Source organism: Rhinatrema bivittatum, chromosome 9 (assembly GCF_901001135.1).
Source record: "Rhinatrema bivittatum chromosome 9, aRhiBiv1.1, whole genome shotgun sequence".
Taxonomy (NCBI): domain Eukaryota; kingdom Metazoa; phylum Chordata; class Amphibia; order Gymnophiona; family Rhinatrematidae; genus Rhinatrema; species Rhinatrema bivittatum.
In genome coordinates, this window is record NC_042623.1 from 26,335,834 (window position 1) to 26,353,684 (window position 17,851).

A 17,851-nucleotide genomic window follows, 5' to 3' on the forward strand; every position below is an offset into this window, starting at 1 on the left:
AGACCATAAAGTATAAACAGAAATGAACTGGAAACCTCAACAAACCAGACTGTGTGCAAAGCAACAATGAAAAAAATAGAAATGACATTCCTCAAAACAATAAAATCAAAGAATATAAAACAGCAGTGATAATAGTAAAAACATACTAAAAAAAAAGGATATTTTAAAATGGCAGATGAATAGAATAACAGCCAATAATTAAAAAAAACTTTTAAAATTTTGCAATCAATAATGTTTCAAAATAGCAGTCATCAAATAAAACCCAGTAATTAAAACTAATATGGATAAAAAAATCCCCTGCTTTCCATACTTGGGAAACTTGATTTCCAATCACACCGAGAATTCAATAGATTATTGCATGGAGGGGGGAGGGGCAGGGAGGGTGAACTTTCTCCTCATATACATACACGTATGTTCATGCTCACACACACAAACAAGTTCTTTCACATGCACACAGATGCTTTCACACATGCTCTCATACATGCTGTCTCAGATGCACAGATACTGTTACATGCTCTCACACAAGTGCAGATGCTCATACATGCAAATGCTCCCATACATGCTTCTTTTTTTTTTTAAATTTTTTATTTATGCATTTTCAAAATTTAAACAAACAATTTTTATAATTGTATACAGATAAGTACAATACATCCTTATAATAACTAAATATTTATCAAAATAGGCGTTTATCTGTATAACTTTCAAGGAAATCCAGGTAGGGCTAATTTTAACTGAGCGATTTCAGAAATACCAAACATTAAAAAAAAAACTGTAAGGGGGAATTAATATAGCCCCCTTACCAGCAATCAGAGACTAAGCAATGACACCTAAATTCTGTTGTAAGTCTCCCCTCACCCTCCTTTAAGCCTACCCTACCATTCCCCACCCCACCTCTCCCTGTCACTGCCATCAATTGTCTGGTACCTACCAGTCCACCTGTACATATTGTCTATTGTTAATTTATTATCTTCAAATGTTCCTATCAAATTTCTCTCTTTCCCTATCCTTCCTACTGCTGTCCTCTCTCCTCCTTCATTACTGCTCCCCCCTTCCCTTCCCTGTTTATTGTATTTCTCTCTCTTGTTGTTTTGTTACAATGTAAACCGGCATGATGTTCCGACGAATGTCGGTATATAAAAATCAACAAATAAATAAAAAAAATACAGCTGAATTTACTTTAGCTCTTAACAAACCTCTGTGTTTACTGGGGGATGGGATTCCAAAAATACCTGGAGCTGGTTTACCTCATAAGAAACATACTTACGTTCCAGATAACTCACTTCACATCTGCATGGAAATTTTAAAATCCAGCTCCTCTAGCTATTACTTCTATTCTCAAAGTCCTTTCTTCTGATTTGGGTTATTCTTGCTAAATCTGGGTATATCCATATTTGTTGGTCATGAAAATTTTGTAACCTATGTCTTAGAAACAACTGCAACACAGTATCTCTCTCTGTTGGGAATAGAAAGGAAACAAGAGTTGCTCTTGTAGATATAACTGTATCGATTAAAGTCTCTAACACCTCAGTCAAATTCATGGTACTCTCAGGCTGTAAATTTCCCTCCTGATTAATTATCCTAGATTTTATAGATAGATAATATACTTTTGCAAAAGCTGGTAAAGATTGCTGTGGCATTTTCAATACATATTGCAAATATTCTTTAAACATATCTATTGCAGGTATTAATTTCTGGACTGGGAAAGTAAAAACCCTTAAGTTTACATATTTCAACGAGTTCTCTATAAATTCTAGCTTCTTTTCGTTTCCTATCTCAGATTTTACCAAATTTTTTTTGAACAACTTCCACCTTTTCCAAACGTTTCTCATATTTTTCTAAGTTGTTTTGACCCATTAATACAGAGCTCTCCAAATTAAGGAATTTATGTTGAAAACCTGTAACATTTTGAGACATATTTATAATTGCCACCTCTAAAGATTTAATCGCTGACCATAATAAATCCAACGTAATCTCTATAGGCTTCTGAGGCAATATTATCTCCAGTTCCGGTCTTGAGATACCTTCTCCCCCCACAGCTAGGTCTCCATTCCCCATATTATCTTTAGGTAAATTAATTATATCACCGAAGGTCCCCTCCATTACAGGGGGATCTGCGGGATTCATAAATTTATACATGGCGGGGAGGGAGTTTTAGGAGCACTGGGGCGTAATGAGATTTCTTCAGCTAGCGGCCTCGCTCCGAAACGGCCCCCACAGTGGCTGTGTCCTCCGGTATTACTTCAGCTGCTAACCCAAAGAAGGAAGAAATCTGTGGCTGTGATGTTGTTGGCAGGGGGGATGAAGTCGATACCTCCCTCAGCCGTGCCTTCCTCTTAGTATGAGGCATCATTACTTGAGAGAAATTGGTACCAGGAAATATAACACAACTCCTTCTTGGTACTTGTCTCTGTCCACACTTAATTAGCTCTCCTGTGGTGGAGGCTTACGAGGAGACAAACCAAAATATAGAGGCTTGGAGAAGGAAAGCAGTCATACATTTTTAAACTTAAACATACAATCCAGATGTTCCACGAAATTTTTCTTAGAATTATACATTTTCCTGGAAATTGAATAAAGCCGCGTGCCTCAGGAGGGGCCGGTTTTAAAACCCTGCCGGTCCCTCCTAGATGACATTATGAGCCGGAAACGGCGATTCTGCACCTTCGGGGCCTGGTTCCTCCTCACTCCTGGGTCTGCAGAGCGGCTAAACAGCAGGTAATAGCAGGTATTCAATTGCAGGAAATGTTCATGTCTCCTCCTCACCTCCTTCTTCTCATACAGACGTTCACACACAGATATTCTTTCACATGTGCACAGATGCTCTCACACACAGATGCTCAGATGCTCTTTTTCACACACACACACACACACACAACAGATGCTCTTTTACCCACGTGTGCATATGCTCTCTCACAAACATGCACACTCCCTCTATCTCACCCATGCTCTCTCTTCCTTTTTTTTTTGGCTGTCTGCAGGACCTCCTTTTTCACTTCTGCCACCAGTGGTTGGGGCTGTGCTGGCAGCGCAAGGCTTGCTTTCCTCCTCTTGTTGCTGGTGGGTTGGGCTCTACTGGCGCTTCTGCCTCAGATGTCAATCATCTGCAGTAAGACAACTGTACATGTATTAGAGCAGTGGTTCTCAACCTGTGTGTCGCCACACTTCCCGGTCCCCTGCTGACCCAGCTGCTCCCCCTACCGAGCAAGATAGATCCTCCACCCGGGCTTAAAATGCTGAAAGCCTGGGCGGAATGGGCAGGAGAGCTGGAGTCAGCAGCACCGACATGCTCTCTTCTGCCCGCCTCCCGCTCCCTGGAAGAGGAAGTGGTGAGCAGCAGGTGAGTGCACGGGAAGAAGAGACCATGCTAGTGTAGGCAGCGTCGCCCGAAGAAGAGAAGAGAGCCGCAGCCTGAGGAATGAGCAGCGCGGCTCGCAGAAAAACAAAAAACGTCAACCCCCGCGGCTGATGGGACTCCTTGCTCCGCGAGGGCTGAAAATGAAATAAGTTGCTGCTGCCTTTAGGGTTAGAAGTGGAAGAGGCTGCTGCTGCCACTAGTTTGGGGGAGGGGGGTGAGTGAGTGAGCAAGCATGTGTGTTTGAGATCCTGTGTATGTGTGAGTGAGAGAGCATGGATGTGAATGATTGAGAGCTTGTACATGTGAAAGAGAGTATGTGTGTGATTGAGAGCTGGTTTAGGTGAGGGAGCATGTGAGTATGTGATTGAGAGCCTGTGTGTAAATGAGAGAAAAAGAGAGAGCATGTTTGTAAGCATGTGAATGAGTCTGTGTGTGAGAGAAAAGGATAGCATGTATGTGTGTGATTGAAAGCCTGTGCGTGTAAGCCTGAAAAGATGTGTAATTAAGAGCCTATATAAGTGAGAGAGAAAAAGCATGTGTATATGTGAGCGATTTATGAGAGAGGAGAAATTTCCAAGCAAACCATCCATCCTCCTGCTAATTCAAAGCAATCTCAGGGCAACTGGATATCAAACGTTCTCAGGGATGCAGAGCAAAACATTTTTTTGTATCCTTATTTTTCCTTACTGGGTCTTTGTGTCTGCTATCTACTAGATAAAGGAGCCCTGACCGAAGTGCCACAAATGCGCAGTAGAGAGCAGCTCTACCGTGCATGTGCGGGCGAGCACGTCGGTCAGAGCGGAGTGTGCCTAAAAAAAAAAATGGCGCTGGGAGCAGTAGCGGCGGCAGGAAGCAGTGGCGTGGAGCAGTAGCGGTGCACGCGAGGGACCCCCCCCCCAGAGATCTTCCGTCTGCGCCATCCGAGGGAAGGGGATGGGATTGAGAGAGGGGGAGTGACTGAGGGGAGGGGGAAGGTGAGAGGGAGGGAGAATAGAGGGGGGAGGTGAGAGGGAGTGGGAGGGAGAATGAGGGGGAGGGAGTGGAAGGGAGAATGAGGGGGGAGGAGGGCAGTGGGAGACAGAGGGATGTGAGTGAGTAAGTGGGAAGGGTAAAAAGTTGTGGAGAACAGAAAAAGAGTGAGTGGAGGAGGGCTGAGGGAGAGGGAAGGGGTTGTGGATGAGCTGAGAGGGGATTAGAGGGGATGGGATTGAGAGAAGGTGGGGAGTGACTGGTGAGGGGAGGGAAGGGGTGAGTGACCGAGTGGGAGGAGGATGAGTGACCGAAGTGAATGAGCGAGGGGAAGGGGGAGTGAGGGAGAAAAAGTGTAGAAGGGTGCTGTGTTCGAAAATGGACAGAAAAATGTTTTAATGTAGCCCGTTGTTACGGGCTTAACGGCTAGTTTTGAAATATTTTATTGGTATCTAGAAATTTTTGATGAGTTTTTAATTATTGGATATTCCACTCATCAGCTATTTTGAAATAATCTGTTCTTTTTGTTAGTATGGTTTTACTGCTACTGATTTTATATTTTGTGATTTGTTTTATAAGGATGGGTGATGTTTCTTTTTTTCCTTTGTTGCACTGCATATAGAGACTCTGGCTTGTTGCGGTTTCCAATTCAGTTTTTGTCTGCATGATTCTAGTTATGCGTTTTGGTCTCTTTATTCTTTGTTAGGTGAGGGCCAGCACGTGATTCCCTCCTGCTCCTGAGTCGACAAGAACCAAGGGTCTGAAATTCTAGAGCCACGGAGATTATGGAAACTGGGAGAGTCAGTGGAGGAGATGGGGTAGTCAGACCTAGGAAGAGTCCTCCGGTGGATCCTAGGTCTGCATGTTTCCCGGACATATAGGGCAGGATTGAACTGCATGGCCAGTTTGTCTGCAGTACATTCAGAGACCTAGCCTCTTACGATAGTGCCTCTCCTTGGCGGTTAAGTGGCTGCAGCCTAATTGCATGGGTTCATCTTCTTCAATGGCTGATGAAGGCTGGGGTTGAGTAGCAGGAGTAGGATGAGAGTGAATGCTCCCTGATGGATGTTTCTTAGGGCTGTTAGTCTCCTGGAAGCGTTCATGTAGGCAGCGATCAGTTCTCCCTGCGAGGTCAGAGTGAGTCCAAAGGGTCAGGCAGTTCACATGCTGCTAATTCATTCTTTATGCGGGAATTGAGGCCCTCTAGGAAAATTGTTCGTAGGCAATCTATACCCTAGTGGAGTTCAGAAGATAAAGTTTTAAAGTCTATAACATAGTTCGGGAATGGCTTGACTCCTTGCTGAAGGTGTAAGAGCGCAGATCCAGCGACTGTCTTATGAGCAGGGTCATCAAACACTGACTTAAAGAGAGCCAGAAAACCAGGCAAATCATTAAGGACTGGGTCATTGCATTCTCAGAGAAGTGAAGCCCAAGCCAGGGTTTTCCCATCTAACAGAGATAGGATATACGTAGTTTTGGCTACAGCATTAGGGAAGTAAGATGGTTGTAGCGAGAAGTGCATACAGCACTGATTAGAAAACCCCTACACAACAGGGAATTTCCTGAGAAACAAATGGGGGCTGGTAAAGATACTGCAGTTCGTACAGCGACCACTTGAGCTGAAGCATCCTTATCAGATGTAGCCGACACGTTCAGTCGAGAATTCAGCTGGTTAAAGGCATTAGCCAATGTCTCTAAAGTACTCTGTTGCTTGGCAATGCGTTGGGCCAGGCCAGGGATGGCCTGCTGGGCTGAGACCTGAGCCGGGTCCATGGAGTTAGCAATCTGTTAGGTTTTGGTATGTTGTGAACCCTGGATTGTGATGAGAGCTGACTCCACACACAGGGAGGACCCTGTGGGGACTCACCATGATAAACGTGGCCTCAGCAGTGAAGGACACAAAGTAGAGAGGTTTTATTATGCAGCAATGTAGAAACGATGCCCACCGAGAGGGGGGTAGGATACAGCTCGGAGTAGAGATGTTACCTAGTGATGATGTCCTCGGTAGTGGCCCGTGGAGCGGGGTACGCCGGGGAGATATTTCTTGAGATGATACTTCTTAATGGTAGATCCGGTAGTGGCCTGCAGAGCGGGGTATGCCGAGAATCTTTGCAGTTGTTGAAAAGAGGTGTAGGAGGTCAGTAGAGCTAGGTAGAAGCAGGTACTCACTCCGAAGTGAAGAATGTGGTATGCTGCGGTAAGGCACGGTAGTGGCCCAGAGCATGGGGTACACTGGAGGCTCCGTCAGCAAGAGATGGTAGCAGAGAAGCGTACTCACAGGGCTGAGAGAAGCCAAATCCCAGGTAGAAGGAAAAGGATTCTCCAGGCAGGAAGGCCCTCCGAGGAGCGGATAGCCGGAAAGCGATAAGGCCCCCGAGGAGCGGTTACCTAAAGCGTTCAAGTCAGGAACTTGGGAACCAATAGCGAGAAGTGTAGCGTCTTCGAGGTAGTGGAATTTAGCAGGAAGGAAGTCCTTGCTAACTCGTAGGAAGTAAAGTCCGAAAGGCTTAAATACACTAGTGGATGACGTCATGCGGAGGCGACGTCCCCGAGGTTCCCACCATGACGTGGATAAGAGAGGGACTGGTGCACGCAAGCGTCTTAGGTAATCCCCGACTCAAGATGGCGGACTGGATCGCCCACGCCATCCCGGGGATGCCGGGGAGGTCAGCATGTGGAGGCAGAGATTGCCATCTTCCCCAGAATTGCTGGTGCAGGGAAAAAAGAGATAAGCAGCAGAGTTTGCAGCCGTCTGTGACCAGGCGTAACACCACTTTTCCTGCTTTCGTAAAATCTCTTTTCATTCTCTCTACTCCTTAACAGGCCGATACAGTAAAAACGCGGGCGAGCCAGCGCGCCCAGGCCACTCACCTGTGCGCGCGATACAGTATTTAAATCTATTTTAATTAGAGGCGGCTGTCAGTTGGTTTGACAGCCGACGCTCAATTTTGCCGGCATCGGTTCTCGAGCCCGCTGACAGCCACGGGTTCGGAAACTGGACGCTGGCAAAATTGAGCGTCTGGTTTTCGAGCCGCGGGCCCATTTTAAATTTTTTTTTTTTTATTACTTTTTTCAACTTTCAGGACCTCCGACTTAATATCGCCATGATATTAAGTCGGAGGGTGCACAAAAAAGCAGTTTTTACTGCTTTTCTGTGCACTTCCCCAGCAGAAATTAACGCCTACCTTTGGGTAGGCGCTAATTTCTTAAAGTAAAATGTGCAGCTTGGCTGCACATTTTACTTGCTATATCGCACGGGAATACCTAATAAGAGCCATCAACATGCATTTGCATGTTGCGAGCGCTATTAGGTTCGGGGGGTGGGGGGGTGGGACGCGCATTTTGGACGCGCTATTACCCCTTACTGAATAAGGGGTAAAGCTAGCGCGTGCAAATGCGGGTTAACAGTGCGCTCCATCGGCCCGTAAAGCATGGCCACTCTATTGTAGATCTTAGTATCATCCACAAATAGGCAAATTTTACCTTATATCCCTTCCATAATGTCACAAAGATATTGAACAGAACCGGTCTCAAAACCAATCCCTGTGGCACTCCACTTAATATGGTTCTCTCTTCAGAGTAGGTTCCATTTACCATTACCACCCCTTAAATTGAAAAAGTTCATGACTTCCTCTTGTTTACATGTCTCTAACCTTTCTTGCTCAAATTAACTTCATCTCTATGTAAGGGACTTCTGGTTTCCTTTACTAAAGGAGTGTACAGTTAAGCTAGGGAGGTTCTGTGAAGCAATAAGTGTGAGAGGTTTGGGTTTTACTCCCCCATGTGGGAACCTGTAGCTGTGTTAAGCACCCTCAGTCACTTAGCAGCAGGAGCAGCAGTGGTTGCAGTGCTGTTCGACTCCTCGCCTTGCTCCTCTGCCTTCTTTGCTCCCTTTCTTTGGTTATTTGCAGCTGTGGACAAGGGAGACAGCTAGGATTGGATACTTGGGGAAGGGGGAGGCGAATGAGGCAACTACAACCTCCCCACCCCACCCACTTCCTTTTCTTCCCTTTCAAATCAGGCCTTGATTGTTTCCTAGGCAGATGCTGCCTGCCTGTCTTCGGGGTTTGGATTTGACTCTCCTCCTCCTCCTCCTCCTCTGCGACTCCCACATCTGTGAAGATGGCATGCCGCTTCACTTTGACCTCATCTAAGTAGCATGCAGTGTGGCCCCCCATCTCTCCAAACTAAAGATAATTAGTTGTGCCTCACCTGCTGCTGCTTCGCGTTGTCCTCCTGCTCTGGCCATTTAAGTGAGTCCTGTGCAGGCTGCAGCACAGCCAACATGGCCAAACCGTAAAGTTAGAAGCCCAACAACATTACTGGTGTGCACGATCAGGAGTGGCAACTGTACCCAGGTAGGGCCAGTGGTATCCCATTGTGGCTGCCAGTTCCCACACCTGAGTACTGCTAGAAATCAGCCGCTGTGCTTTGGAGCAGCCACTGTTGCCTGGCTGAGCAAGCTGCAGCAGTTCAGCACAAAGGGCTAAAACCTCTTTTGATCTCCTGTTCCCTGTACGTACCAGGATCAGTCCAGACAGTAGGGTTATGTCTCCCTTCCAGCAGGTGGAGTCAGAGGCCAAAGTTCTAAGCACCTCCCATATCCCAGGGTGCCTCCTGCGATCCTCCAGTATTCCTCTGACTCCAGCAGGTGAAGGAAGACATCCCCTGCGGTCCTGTTACTTTGCTCAGCTGAGTAAATTTACCTTTATTTGTAGTGAAGGGAGTTTTTGTCCCTGGCTGACCTTTGACTAGATCTTCTTACGTTAAAAAAAAAAAAAAGAATTTAGAATTAATTTGAAGCTGTGTCCATTGGCCTTGACACCCGGAAGACTTTTATTATTCCCGGGCAAAGAGGGGATTTACCGGTGGGCCGGTCCCTCCCCCTTCCAGTGCCAGAGAAGTTTATATGCCTCTGAAGGGAGCTTAGAGATTTTTTGTTGATTTCCAGGGAGGTTTCATTCCCCTGAAGAGAAAGCTCCATTAACTGTATAGCAGTTAAAAAAACAAAACAAAAAACTGTTAAGTTCAAGGCAAATTTCAATATTGGGAAGGACACAAACAAAATTTATTTCAGGTTTTTTTCTTTTTCCAGAGCTGCTTATTAATTTTTTTTTGTTGTTATGCCACGCGGATACCGCTGTTCTGCTTGTGGAGAGCCGGCAGCATGGCTCTCCAGAGACAGTCTGTGCTTTCGCTGTGTTTCTGGCGGCGAAGGGCCATCAGAGCTGACTCTTACTGGCAGAAAACGGGGCAACGGCGGCTACTTTGAATTTAAACGACGATCGCGTTGGCTCGTGGTCGGACGGAGGGGAGCACATTGAATGTTTATCACCTCCTATTTTAGCCCCAGAACACTCTAGTTTGAATGAAAATGATAATGTTCAACCTTCTTTACCCCCGGGGGGGGGGGGTATTAAAGCAGCCATTTTCTTCACAATTTATTTTGCTTATGCATAAGGCATATTTGGAGGCTACAGCAGATACAGAAGGTAATCAGCCACCCTCTGCTAAGATTCCTAAGCATGCAGAGGAATCTATGTCACATTTAATTAATATGGGTCAGGATCCTGACTTACAAGACCCACTTCTGGGATCATCAGCTGATACTATTGATGAGGAGGTTATGGAAGCAGCGCTGGTGGAAGGTGATGATCCCCAAGTATTGCGATTGTTTCACAAAGAGGAGTTAGATCCTCTTATTCCTTTTGTACTAGAGGAACTGGCAATTCCAGCACCACAACCAGTAACGGATTCCACTCCTGGGGATCCTGTTCTCGCAGGGATTAGGGCTCCGCCTAAATCTTTTCCTTTTCATCCTAAACTTTTCCAGTTGCTTACTTGAGAATGGGATTTCCCAGAAGCTGGTCTTAAGGTTACTAGAGCCATGGATAAACTTTATCCACAAGAATTTTTGGACTTGCTAAAGGTCCCTCAGGTTGATTCTGCAGTTTCTGCTATTGCTAAGCACACCACAATTCCAGTAACTGGAGGCACTGCTCTAAAGGATTTTCAGGATAGAAAACTTGAGGTTCTTCTTAAGCGTATCTTTGAGGTATCCGCTTTAGGTGTGCGGGCGGCGGTGTGCAGTAGTCTAATGCAGAGGGCGACTCTTCGGTGGGTCCAACAATTACTTACCTCTCAGGATTTGCCGTCAGCAGAACTTGAGCAAGCCAATCATTTAGAATCATCAGTAGCATACACTGCTGATGCATTATATGACCTATTACATACTTCGTCTCGTTCTATGGCTTCTGCAGTTTCTGCAAGGAGACTTCTTTGGCTTCGTCATTGGGCAGCTGACGCAACTTCCAAATCTCGCTTGGGTTCTTTTCCTTTTAAAGGATCATTACTCTTCGGGAAAGAGTTAGAGCAGCTCATTAAGGTTTTGGGAGATAATAAAGTTTATAAATTACCTGAGGATATACCTTGTTCCTATCGTTCGTTCAATACCTTTAGAGGCCGTTTTCAGGGCCAGAGAAGATTCCGAACTGGTAGGATTCCATTTTTTTCTACACATCAACAGCTTTCAAGGGCTCAAGTATTGGCCCATTCCTTTCGTGGGAGATGGCCTCTCCGTTCTAACAGCTCCCAAACTTTTCCATCCTCCAAAACTCCACAATGAAGGTGCGCCTGCCCATTCCTTGGTGCCAGAAATAGGAGAACGTCTCTCACGTTTTCACAGGGAATGGGTCAAAATTACCTCAGACAATTGGGTCCTCAATATTATAAAACAAGGCTACGCTTTGGATTTTGCTCGCCCATTAAAGGATCTTTTTCTAGTATCTCCAAGCAGTTCTTTTCTAAAGCAGCAACTTGTTCGTCAAACCTTACATCGGTTGCAGGATTTAGGAGCTATTGTTCCGGTCCCTCTGTCCCAATATCGAACCGGTCGTTACTCCATTTATTTCATTGTTCCCAAAAAGGAAGGAACATGTCGTCTAATATTAGACTTGAAGGAAGTAAACAAGTCACTTTGGGTTCCTCGTTTCCGTATGGAGACCTTGAGATCAGTCATTGCGGCCGTCCACAAAAACGAATTTTTGGCTTCTTTAGATCTGTCAGAAGCTTATCTTCATATACCAATTCAAGAATCCCACCAGAGATATCTTCGTTTCATGGTGTTGGGCGATCACTATCAGTTTCAGGCTCTTCTGTTCGGTCTAGCAACTGCGCCTCGAGTATTTACCAAGGTAATGGTGGTAGTTGCAGCAGCACTCAGACGAGAAGGGATATTGGTTCATCCCTATCTCGACGATTGGCTCATTCGAGCGAAGTCAAAGACTCTTTGCAAACTAGCGATCCAAAAGGTTCTGCATCTTCTTCATGTACTTGGTTGGGTAGTCAACTTCAAGAAAAGTCATCTAGTCCCGACACATCCACAGGACCGGATGATCAACAGCCTCCTTCGACAGGGTCCAGTATATTTCGACCAGGCATTTCACTTTTGTCTAGCGGCCTGGCTTATGAAAGGGGCAATTAAAAAAGAGAGGCTATCCAGACTCAGTCATCACCACCATGCTTAGTTTGAGAAAACCTTCTACTTCTCTCACCTATGTTAGAGTATGGAAGGTATTTGATGCTTGGTGTAGTAAGTCCGGCTTGTCTCCGCGCAGAGCTACAGTTGTAGACATTTTGGCTTTCTTACAAGACGGTTTAAAAAAGGGTCTGGCTTATAATTCGCTCCGCGTCCAAGTTGCGGCAATTGGCTCTTTAAGAGGTAAGGAGAATGGTGTGTCTATTGCTATGCATCAGGATGTTGTCCTTTTTCTCAAAGGAGCCAAACATTTGAAACAACCAATCCGGGCTATCTGTCCATCGTGGAATCTGAATTTGGTTCTTCGTAGTCTTTGTGCTCCTCCTTTTGAACCACTTAAGCGAATAACTTTGAAGGACTTAACGCTCAAGGCAGTGTTTCTCGTGTCAATGTGTTCTGCTCGGCGCATTTCAGAGATTCAGGCATTGTCTTGCCGTGAGCCTTTCTTTCGAATTTCTGATTCAGGTATATCATTATGTACAGTACCGTCCTTTTTGCCCAAAGTGGTTTCCTCGTTTCATATCAATCAATCTGTTGAATTGCCAGCTTTCCCAGATTTGGATAAATCTTCTTCTCAATCACGAGACTTAAAAAGACTTTATGTCTACCGAGTACTTTTACATTATTTAGAGATTACTAATGCCTTTCGTTTTTCGGACCACCTTTTTGTTCTATGGAGCGGTCCTAAAAAGGGCTATCAGGCTTCAAAAGCTACCATTGCACGGTGGTTGAAGGAAGCAATTGCTTCGGCATACATTTGTAATGGTCGTCCAGTTCCTGATGGTCTCAAGGCGCTTTCGATACGTTCTCAGGCGGCGTCTTGGGCCAAGAGTCATTGTGTTTCACCTCAAGAAATTTGTAGAGCGGCGACTTGGAAATCTTTGCACAATTTTACCAAACATTATCGTTTAGACGTTCGTGCTCCAGACGTCGACTCTTTCGGTAGTAGTGTGCTGAAGGTGGGACTCTCCGGATCCCACTCCATTTAGGGCAGCTTTGGTACATCCCTACTGTCTTGACTGATCCTGGTACGTACAGGGAAAGGAAAATTAGTTCTTACCTGATAATTTTCGTTCCTGTAGTACCAAGGATCAGTCTATACGCCCGCCCAGTTTTTTTCCGGAGAGTCCACTATTGATTATTGTTTATTTCCTTTTTATATTTTTCCTATGCAATGATTTAAGAAGCTCTGAATATTGTTACATTATTTTTTTCATGTTTTGTATTTGTTCTATTCATATATATAGTTGAGCTAGTCATTGATTATCCTTTTTCATGAGTTTCTGCTTTGTTATTCAAAATACTGGAGGATCGCAGGAGGCACCCTGGGATATGGGAGGTGCTTAGAACTTTGGTCTCTGACTCCACCTGCTGGAAGGGAGACATAACCCTACTGTCTGGACTGATCCTTGGTACTACAGGAACGAAAATTATCAGGTAAGAACTAATTTTACTTTAGGGGATATATCATTCTCTGCTCTTCCTTGGCAGCCTCTGTTTACGTGGGTAAAGATTCCCTATATACCCTTTGCACTAGACACTAGACTATGTCTCTGGCATAAATGGAAGCTCTTATTGACAGGAAAGGAACCATGTACTCCATTAACACACCTTTTTGAAAGCGCTATTTTCCCCCATTCCACAAACTCCAATGCCACCTGTCAATGGGTTACTGCCGGCATCAAATATATTGATCATATTCACATACAGGGATCTCTGATGACACAGGAAGAGATTAGTTCCTGTTACAGTTTAGAAACTGTGGATTTTTTATTATATGCTAAAATCCAGCATTTTCTTAAAAGGGGTAAAAGAACAGGCTTGCTGCGCCTTACTGTTTCCTTGTTTGAAAAGTATTGCAGAAACGTACACAAAATGAGGGGTCTTACCGTATTTTCCGGCGTATAAGACGACTTTTTAACCCAAGAAAATCTTCTCAAAAGTCGGGGGTCGTCTTATACGCCGGGTATCGTCATATAGGGCACACCTGGTCTCTGACCAGTTTCTCTCAATCACACACATGCTCTCAATCAAATGCATTCTCTCACTTACACACAGGCTGGCTGGCTGGCTGCTTTTCTCTCTCTCACTCACTTCCTCTCCCCCGCCCCCCAAGCACAAATAGTAGCTGCAGCCCCCGCAGGCCAAGAAAGAAGAATCCCATCGGCCACGGGAGGCTCATGGTGCTGTCTCCTTTCCCTATTATCAGCTGCTTCAATTGCTCGGGGGCCGATGCTGCTGTCGCCGCTGCTATTTTTCATGCGGCACGGCTTTCTCCTTCCCGCGCACCGCACTGCCGTTGCCGCTGGGCTATCAGCACATTCAAGCCCAGCGGGAACGGCAGCGGTGCAAAAAAAAAAAAGCTGTGGCATCCGCGGCTGGCCTTTTCTTCTTCCCGCCCCCCCCCCTTTGAACCGGAACAGGAAGTGATGCGCGGGAAGAAAGAGCCGTGCCGCGTGAAAAAATAGCAGTGGCGACAGCAGTATCGGCCCCCGAGCAGTCGAAGGAGCTGGTAATCGGGAAAGGAGACAGCAGCATGAGCCTCCCGCGGCCGATGGGTTTCTTCTTTCTTGGCCTGCGGGGGCTGGAGGAGGAAGCTGCTGCAGCTACTATTTGTGCTGGGGGGGGTGGAGTGGAAGTGAGTGAGAGAGAGAGAATGCATTTGATTGAGAGCATGTGTGTGATTGAGAGAAACTGGTCAGCGAGCTCATGTGTGTGTATATGTGAGAGACAATGAAAGTGACTGCTCAGAGAGATGACTGATGTGTATGTGAGTGTGAGAGAGAGAGAGAAAAAGCATGGAAGTGAGAAATCTGGGTATGTGAGAAAGCATGGGAGTAAGAAGCCTGATTATGTGAGAGAGAGCATGGGAGCGGGAGGGCTGTGTGTGTGTGTGCGTGCATGAGAGAGAGACTGGTTGATAAGGTGACGGTGTGTGTGAGAGAAAGAGACTGGTGTGTGTGAATGTGAGAGAAAGAATGTGATTCAGGGAATGAGAAGCCTGTGCACATGGAGAGCAAGCATGGAAATGAGAGAGAGACTGGTGGGTGTGTGTGTGTGAGACAGAGAAAGTGATTATGAGAGTGAGAAGCCCGTATATGTACGGTAAGCAGAACACGGGAGTGGGAAGCCTGTGTGTGTGTATGGCATGAGAGAAACTGTTCAGGAAGGTGTCTGGTGTGTGTGTCAAAGACTGTTTGGGAAATGATTGGTGTGTGAGAGACAGAAACTGGTCATGGGGACATGACTGGTATGGTGTGTGTGTGAGAGACATGGGCCCTGAGGAAGAGGAATAGGAGAGCTGCTGGAGGGGGTAAGTAAAGGTGGCTTTTTAAGTTTATTTTTCTTGATTGACTGCCATTTTAATTATTTAATATTATGTGATGTGTCTGCTTTTTTGAAATATTTTATTGGTGTTTGGAGAATGTTTAATAGTTTTTATGAGTTTTTAATTGTTGGATGTTATTCTGTTCATAGCTGTTTTGAAACATTTATTCTGCTTATTAGTATAGTTTTACAGTTATTTCTGTGTGGGGATCTATAGCTGCTTGCTAGTTCTGTTTTCCTAGTAAGAGGTGTATTGGTTTTTAGGGCCTGATATACGGTATTTGTAGTGTTGCCTTTTCATAGATAGGGTTGCTCCTGTTTGAGTGTAAAATTATTTTTTTTCTTAAAAATATGTATAAAAAAGAGAGGGTCGTCTTATACGCCCAGTCGTCTTATACGCCGGAAAATACGGTATATCCAAAATATATACTCTTTTATTAGGAAGTAAGCCTGGACAGTTTCAGCAATAGACGACCTGGCTGGCCGATTTCGGGCATGCATTGGAAGATGAGGAATGAGCCCAAATATACACATCAGCCTATAAATGCTCTATTTCAGCGAAACTCCAAGAAAATTGCTATAAGATGTTGTACTGATGGCACTACACACCCTCTCTCTTACATCGTTTCATATCCTCTATCTCTGAGGCCTGTTGGAGGCGATGTGGGGAGACTGGAACTTATTATCACATTTGGTGGCAATGTGGGAAAATACGCAATTTCTGGGCTGAGATATTTAAGTGGCTCTCCATTATTACTCATACACATCTAGAGGTGGAATCTTGGCACGCATTATTAACATTACCTATAGCGTCAATAAATAAAACCACACAGCGTTTCACACAACAGGTATTTATTGTTGCCAGAATTGAGATTGCAGTACACTGGAAACAGAGGAACACTCCCATCTCGCTAAAGTTTTACAGAGGATACATACTACTTAGCAGCTGGACCTCTTAACAGTGTACGCCATGACCATATGAAATCATTTCAAGCGATCTGGGGACCATATATAAAATGGCTCGAGGAACAAGCTTAAGGGGAACTCCAGGTTTACAGTTTAGGTATCTCAAGAGTATGTGCCCAGTATTATTTATTATTTATTATTTTTTATTATTTATTACTTACTTATCTTTTATTTATAGCACGGTCCCTTCTATAATGCTCAGTAACTGTTCTGCTGCAATCATTCTTTTAGAGAGCTCTGATTTACTTAGGGGTTGGTACGAATGCCACTCACCCATTGGTTGCATATCCGCTGTTGCTGGGGAAGGGCGGTGGGTGGGTGGGGAGACTCAATGTATGAAAACCGAAGTGATTTGATGGTATGTCTGTAAACAGTTATAGCACGTGATATGATATTGAAGTTTATTTGGTTTACTGTTCCATCAGCAATTGCTGTAATTGTTTATTTTTTTAAATCACTTAATAAAAAATGTTTAAATACAAAAAAAACAGCTGCTGCAGTCATGGAGAGGCCATGTTTCTGCCTCCTGCAGTCCTCTCATCGCTTGGGAGGGTGCTAGAGCAGCCCGAGCAAGTATTCCTGCCAAGGCTTTTCTAACAGCTGCAGCAAATGGAGGAGGGCCCAACCACTGCTCAAAAGCAGAGTGGGATCTGGCAGGCAGCAGAAGAGGTGGGGAGCAGGGGCAAGCTCCTGCTGTGTTGAGGCTTCATTTGGGCCTGCAGTCCCAGCGCTGAAAACATCATCATCCAGTGCCCCAGTGACAGAAGTGCTGCAGAGCGGCATAAAAGAGAAAAAAATAAAGAAATGAAAGAAAAAAGGAAAAGAAAACAAAAGCTAAAAATAAATAAGAAGCAATGAGCACTGGACCTGCCCCCTGCTTGGAGCAGGACCCTTACTACCCCAGACGTGTAATGGACCAGCAAGGGACCTTGAGTAAGTACCTGCTGCTGCTTGGCTGACATGAGAAAGTATGCTGGGAGAAGTGCAGCCCCCAAGGAAAATCATTTTTAAATCAAGTATTTGGGCAATTTTGAGTGATGGAGTGGCCAGTACATGACCCTGTCACCTTTGTTAGGGTGTTTGTATACTTTAATGTGGCCAAGGAGAGGCCCTGTGCCGAGACTCCAGTCTAGACAGGAATCCAGTTTGGGTTTTGCCTGCAGCTCCTTGTATGTTTACTGTGGCAGCACAAAAACACAAGGGCTAACTTTGTGGCTTTTTTTTAATGATTTGCCTGCCACAGGGACACTAAAAGATAAAGTGACTAGCCCCTGTGACCTTGTCTTGGGACAGCGCAGCTATTCAAAAATATAAGAAAAACTAAATAGAGTCAGCTGTCACCTCTGCTGAGGTACTAAGAATTTTTAAAAGTAGCACTACTTTATATTGATATCAGCTGAGCAAGGATATGCTCTCTAAGAAAAAGATTTCCATGTACGGACTTCAGCAGAATGCTTTTGGAGGAAGCAGAAGTGCTGATCGTCAGCTCTGCCAGACTCCAAAGAATTTGTGGTGGAGCCAGCCGGTGCTAGAGGGGAACAGCTACAGGAACTTGTAACATTGCTGTTATTGTGTCCCTGAGGAGATTTGGAAGAAGAAAGAAGATAAAATTAAGAGTCAAGTCAGTGACTTCTGTGCTCTGGAAGTAAAAAGGAGGCAGGGTAGTTAAAATAAAGAAGCTGAATAGGAACACGATC

The 17,851-nt window shown here is 45.0% G+C and overlaps 1 protein-coding gene across 9 annotated transcripts in view; it reads left to right on the forward strand.

The window, feature by feature from the left end:
* Nucleotides 1–17,851, forward strand: part of LOC115098699 (protein NLRC3-like) — a 157,216-nt gene that overhangs the window by 12,757 nt on the left and 126,608 nt on the right. Inside the window, exon 1 of one of the 9 annotated variants that reach the window (XM_029615519.1) lies at nt 16,747–17,087. The exons of the other annotated variants lie outside the window; for them this stretch is intronic. The gene's annotated coding sequence lies outside the window, so the exon portion shown is untranslated. Of the gene's footprint in view, nt 1–16,746; nt 17,088–17,851 lie in introns of those variants that run through there. 9 annotated transcript variants of the gene reach the window in all.